Source organism: Sciurus vulgaris (genome assembly GCF_902686455.1).
Source record: "Sciurus vulgaris genome assembly, chromosome: 17".
Taxonomy (NCBI): domain Eukaryota; kingdom Metazoa; phylum Chordata; class Mammalia; order Rodentia; family Sciuridae; genus Sciurus; species Sciurus vulgaris.
This window is the reverse complement of record NC_136478.1, coordinates 57,162,935-57,169,680: the sequence shown is the minus strand read 5'-3', so window position 1 is coordinate 57,169,680 and position 6,746 is coordinate 57,162,935.

The following is a 6,746-nucleotide window of genomic DNA, read 5'->3' as shown; positions in this document are numbered from 1 at the left end:
ATAATTACCAAATGTCTGCTATTTGTCAAGCACTAGACAGAAAAGAGGAATAATGAATAAGACACCTGAATCCTCATAGATTACAGTGGTCACACAAGAGACACTTCACCAGACTGTGACAGTCCAGTGACTGGGACTGTAATAAGGAAGCCCAGGGATGTGCAGGAGCCCAGAGATACTGTCTGTGCTTGGGAGAAAGGGAAAGAACCCCAGAGGAGGGAATATTTGACCTGAGACTTAAAGAACTATAGTTAAAAGCAAAATCTTGGGCTGGAGTTGTGGCTCAGTGGTTCAGCACTTGCCCGGCATGTGTGAGCCTCTAGGTTCAATACCCAGCACCACATACAAATAAATAAAAGATCCATTGGCAACCAAAAAAATAATAATAAAAAAAAAAGCAAAATCTCACTATGAGAGGCAAAACACAGGTGTGATCTACTGAAAGACTAAGGCCAGGGCTTTTAATCTGAGGTCCACTGAGCTTCGGGACACCGGAAATCCCATGGGAATTTTTACAAGTGCTGTGTATGTATTGTTTTTGCCGGTCTGGCACACTCCTTTCCCCTTCTTCTGATGAAAGTATCTGCCTTCCTTTGGAGAACAGCCCTTTAGTTCCACAAGGTTCTGTTGACCTTTAAGTCCAAGAACTCATGTTGGCTGGGCAAGTGAAAAAAGGCCTTACCATGGAACTCTAGGCCCCCTTTCATCAGAGACTGGTCTGAGCAAAGGACACATAACTCAGTAAGGCCCTTCTTCTCTGCAATTCATCCTTGGTTACTAGGAAAGAGAAGCTCCCCTTTTATCTATGGTGACAAGTTTGATAAAAACCCAGAGCTGGTTATAGCTCTGGAGTCCGAGTCTTTCTGGAAATCTATGCTAGAGAAAAACTCACATAATGAGCAAAATGAGGCACATGCAAGAATGGTCACTATGCAGCTACAGGGAAAGGGAGATGGGGAAGAAGCTGGCAGCATCATTTAGTGCTCCGGGCTTCATTCCCTTCAACCCTCCACTTCTTGGCTACATAAGAAAAGGCCCTATGCTTTAAGTTGGGTTCTGAACTCAGGTGAAAATGTCCCACCTAATAAAGCACAAACTCTTGTGCCTGCAATTTTCTGGAGGGAAGTTCATCACTGAGATGGGGCTTATGACCTTAAAAGGGTTCAGAGCCTTCTTTAATACAGGATTTGGAGACAGGCAGATCTGGGTTAGACTCTCATCACTAAGTAGGTGTGAGGCCATCAGCAAAATGACTTTTTCGGTTTTCTTCACCTATAAAATGAGGGCAATATCCATCTGAAAACACTGGAATGCTCACCACCTAGACAGGCAGAAAGATGCTAAATAATAACTAGTATTTAAGTCCAGTGCTTTTCCCCACAGGAAGATAACCAACACGGGAAAAGAGCAGGAGGAACAAAAGGCATACAGCCTGGAAAAGATGGCACACAAGGCCACAAATCACCTTTATAATGGTATTAGCAATGCTTTTTACCTACTCTGCCTTCGATCTCTCAAGGGCCATCATGGAACAGAGTTCAGAGACTGTCTCTGCAGTCCCAGAGGTAAAAACTCAGGCCAATTTTGGGAATTACTAGAGCTAGAAATTAGTTTCAAATGGAGGAAGGCCTCATGAACTGGCAAAGGTGTTTCCCACACATACAGCAGTCAATGTGCAATATGCACTGCCTCTTGGTAAACACAGGAGCCTGGGGATGCCAGGGATGCTTCAGGAGGAATTCCTGTTCCAGGAGAGGAGAATGAGGCCTGGAGAGTACGGTGATACAGAGGTAGCGATTCAGAGAACAGGGACAAAGAAAAGGAAAGGGTTTCTCTCCAGTGACAAACCGCCTAAACACACTGGGCCCAACGAGAACATTCAGGTCTCTCAAGGAGTCTATTCTCCTAGGTTTTTAGATCATCTGGATCTTCCAGTTTCTTTACAACTACAACTCTTACCAATTGTTGCCATTATTTCTCCAAGGCTCACATCCCTCAGTGGGTGTTTCCCTCTCTGTCCACCTTAAGGCCTTGGTCTCTTTTTCAGACCACCTTACTCATCATGCCATCTCTCTTCCCTTTCCTAAACTGGTACCACCTCTATTCATTTATCTGAGTCGATGTTTTAGTTTGATTATCTCTGTAATCAACTCTCTCTTTCCCCAACCTGCTTCAGATTTCCATTTGAGTTTCTCCAACTTTGCTTTCTGTCTGAGTCTTCTTTCCTGTTTCTCCATCTCTGCCTCCCAGCTCGCTATAACCACCTCTCCACTTCTCCATCTACTACTTTGTCTCCAATGGTCTGAATCGTTAATACCCAGGATATATCTATGTATTTTAAGTGGCTTTTCTCACAAACCTAAGAAAGTCCTGTTTTACTGAGCCGGAGGCCAGGTAAGTAGATGAGGCGGATGAGGCATTCCAGCCTCGCGTTTCCAGTTCCACTTCCTTTCTCCATTTCTCGAATCTCCAGTTTTTGCTTCTCCTGGCCCTTGTGGCCACCTTCCCATGTCTGTCTCTGCCTGGTGACCAGACCCTCGTCCTCCTCCACGTGGCTGCGCTCTGGGGTCTGACTCGGCTCCTTTCTACTCTCCCTCCACCTCTCCCTGAGTTCTCGGCGGCCCTCGTCCACCCGGTGCCCTCGGGCTCTCTAGTTTTCGGCTTCCCTTCTGTCTCGCGCCTCAGTTTCTCGAAGCTTCTTTTCATGCCTCCATCTTACAGGCTCGGGCCTCCCTCTCCCCCAGGTTGTCGCGGGTCGCTCAGGCGCCTTCCCCGTCTGTTTCCGTCAGTCCCCGCGCCTTCCCCGGGCTTCCTCCCGCATGTCTCCTCATCCGAAAATGTCCCCCGCCCCGGGGCTCGCTCCTAAGCTACCAACACCCAGCCAGACTCCTCACGCCGCCGCCGCCGCCTACCCGCGCGCGCCCCGCCCCTCACCTCACCGACAGCCGCGGTCGCCCCCACTTCCGGGCCCAAGAACGCCCCCTCACGCGCGCGAAGTCAGCTCTGCGCCTGCGCAGCACCCCGCCCCGCCCCACCGCAGACAGAAGAACCAGTGGAGAGCGGAGGGCGGGTGAAGATCCATTCTGCGCCTGCGCACAGCACAGCCTGCCCCGCCTCGCTTGGGGCGGAGCCTCTGGTGACTGTGCGCCCTCTAGGGCCGTAGGAGGCATTGCGGTAGAAATTAGCAAGCGCCTCCTTCCAGGTCCTCACGTGCACCCCCGCGATGGACACCTGCACCCCAGGAACCCAGGAAGCTAGCTGTGCCCAGGCACTATTAAAGCAGTCCTGTGATCACTCTGTGAAGGTATAGTTCTCTAATAAGTAATCAAACGCAAACCCCAGCTCCCTGAAGGCAGGGGCCATCTGTGTCTTGAATGTCCTGAACTCCCCCCTGCCCAGCGCAGTGCCTGACGCGGAATAGATGGTCAGCAAGTGTGTGTGTTGAATGAGTGACCAAATGAGAAAAGTAAGCCCTCTATAGCGCTAGATGTGCCAATCACTGGGGGACTGATCTTCAGTTTCCCCATTGAAAAAAAGGGGCTAACATCTACTTTTCTGGGAAAAGGTCGCGGGTGTTTGGTAGTGGTGCTGGGGGTGGAACCCAGGGCCTCGCTTATGCTAGGCAAGCATTTTACCACTTACCTACATTCCCCAGTTCGACCTTTCAAGATTGTTCAAGTGGAAAAGTGTACATAACCTGTTTTCCACCACTTTATATATAGGAACTCAATAAATGTTAGATATTTTATTTTTATTGGTATATGCTTCCCATCATTCCCTTTTCCTTGACATAACATTACCCAGCCAGGTGCACCCCTGTAATCCCAGCAGCTTGGGAGGCTGAAGCAGGAGGATCACTGAGTTCAAAGACAGCCTCACCAACTTAGCGAGGCCCTAAGCATCATAGCAAGACTCTTTCAATAAAAGATTAAAAAAAAAAAAAAAAAAAAAGGGCTGGGGGATGTGGCTCAGTGGTTGAAAGCCCCTGGGTTCAATCCCTGGTTAAAAAAAAAAAAAAAAAAAACACTACCCTAAGAAGGGACAAGCTTCAGATCAGGAGTAGGTTCTAAGAACTGAGGGGACAACCGTGAACAAAAAAAGACAAAAGTCCCTGTTCCCAGGGAGTTCACATGTCAGTGGGAGATAGACACAAAAATAAAAGTAAATAGAATGTTAAGCACTTGCCTGTTATGAGGAAAAATACAAGGCAGGAAAGGAGCATATGGCATGATGCTGTTTTAAGAAGCTGGTCAGAAGACATCTTCCATAAAATAGCATTTGAGCAGAAGGCTGAAAAGAAGTGGAGAGCCATGCAGACACCTGGAGGGGAGGCATCCCAGGAAGAGGAAGCTGCAAAGGTGAAAGCTGAGATGGGAACGCTGTGATGAGCTCCAGAAGCATCCAGTAGGCTGGAGGGAGAGAGGAGGAGGAGTGGTAGGGGGCGAGATGGGTGAGGAGGGGGACACCATGGCAAAGACTGAGGCTTGTACTCCAAGTGAGGCCGGAGCCGTGGGAGGAATTTGAGCAGAGGAGGAACATGAGACATGCTCTGCCCTTGGCTTACAAGGCAAGCACTCTACCAGCTGAGCTATCTCCCCAGCCCTGCCCTTGGCTTTAACAGGACTCTCTGGCTCCCCTGTGGAGAACAGATGGTAGGGAACCAAGAGAAAGGGGAAACTAGGAAGGTGGCTGCTAAGAGAAAGAGAAATGGCAGCAGCTGGGTGCAGGTGGTGGCCCCAGATGGCGGGCACCACTTGGGTTCTGGAGACCTCTTGGAGAAAGACCCAAAGAGATGCACTGACGCACTGGCGATGGAATCTGAGATAAAGAGGGACGTCAGGAATGATCCTAAATGTTTTTGTCCTGAGCACCTGGATATACGGAGCTGCCACCCACTGAGATCAGGAAGATGTGAGAGGAGGGCTGAGAAACTCAGTGCTCTGTCTTGCGTACACAAGCTGAGTGTCCATTATCCAAAGTGCTTGGGACCAGAAGTGTTTTGGGATTCGTATTTTTTTTCAGGTTTTAGAATATTGGCATATATACATAATGAGATATCTTGGGCATAGCACCCATATCTAAACACAAAATTCATTTATGATTTATATATGTCTTCTATACAAAGCCTCAAAGGAAATTTTACACAATTTAGCATGTCTAACATTTAAAAAAATATTTTTAGTGGTAGATGGACACCATTTACTTTTCTGGGGTGCTGAGGATCAAACCTGATGCCTCACACGTGATGGGCAAGCACCCTACCACTGCGCCACAACCCCAGCCCCGTGTCTAATCTTGTAACTACAACACATCACATGAGGTCTGCGCGCTGAGGAATTTTCCACTCATGCCCTCATTTCACTCAAAAATTAGGGATTTTGGAGGATTTTGGATTTCTGGTTTTCACAGTAGCGATGCTCAGCCTGTATTAAGTTTAGGTTAGTGAGGTTTTTTTTTGTTGTTTGTTTGTTTGGTTTTTTTTTTTTTTTTTTTTTTTTTTTTTTTTTTTTTAGTTGTTGGTTTTTGCAGGGGTACCAGGGATTGAACTCAGGGGCACTTGACCATTGAACCACAACCTCAGTCCTATTTTGTATTTTATTTAGAGACAGGGTCTCACTGAGTTGCTTAGCACCTGGCTTTTGCTGAGGCTGTCTCAGCCTTCCAAGCCACTAGGTATTACAGGCCTGCACCACCACACCCGGCCTGGGTTAGTTATTGACCAAGATGAGCTGCTGGATATAATTATCAAACATTTGGGAAATAACTCTGAGAAAAGATGATTCATACATTATTATCAAAAGAAGAAGCAGCAGAAACAAATTAAGAATTTTACTTAAAATTTCCAAACAAGGCCTACAGTTGTTTAAAAAAAAAAAAGGAAAATCAGAAGAAGGACAAGTATAACGCTGCCAAGATAGCTCCTGTTGGAGAAGAAGGACAAGTATAAATCAGGAAATCACAACCTGCCAGGCACGGTGGTGCACGCCTGTAATCCCAGGGGCTCCGGAGGCTGAGGCTGGAAGATCACAAGTTCAAGGGCAGTCTCAGCAACTTAGTGAGACCCTGTCTCTAAATAAAATATAAAAAGGGCTGGGGATGTGGCTCAGTGGGTAAGTGCCAGTGGGTTCAACCTTCAAAAGAAGTCACAACATACCAACAGTAGGATTGAGTAGCACGCTTGAAACTAATTCTTGGAAAAATCAGCAAGACATGGTTCTTTGAAAACTTAAACAAATCAAAATTTTATTGTTAAAAACAAACAAATATCACCAATAAGCAAACAAGAACAAAAACAAGGAAAATTTACATTGAATTTTAAAAATAGATTATTTTTAATGATTAAGGGAATTTTATGTAAAATTGCACAGAAATACATTTGGAAGCTCCCAAGAAATTCACTCTTCTTTAAAAAAAAGAAAAGAAAAAGCCTAATGAATAAGGTCTGAAAGAATTTAAACCCTACCAAAGTTGTTTTTGAAAGTTATCAAAGAACACCCAAGTGACACCTGGCCCTGGTGGGTTCATGGACGGATTTTTTTTCAACCTTTCAAGTAGCAATATAAATTGTCCAAGGGGGGAAAATTCATTGTACAAGACAGACCTCTTAATAATTCATGTGTAACAATTCTGAATAAAATACTGAAACTAAAACATGAATTGTTGAAAACCTAATATGCATCCCTATATCATATGAAGTAAAAACAGTAAGAAAGAGGCTACCACCCTCAGGGAGCCTACAGTCTAGT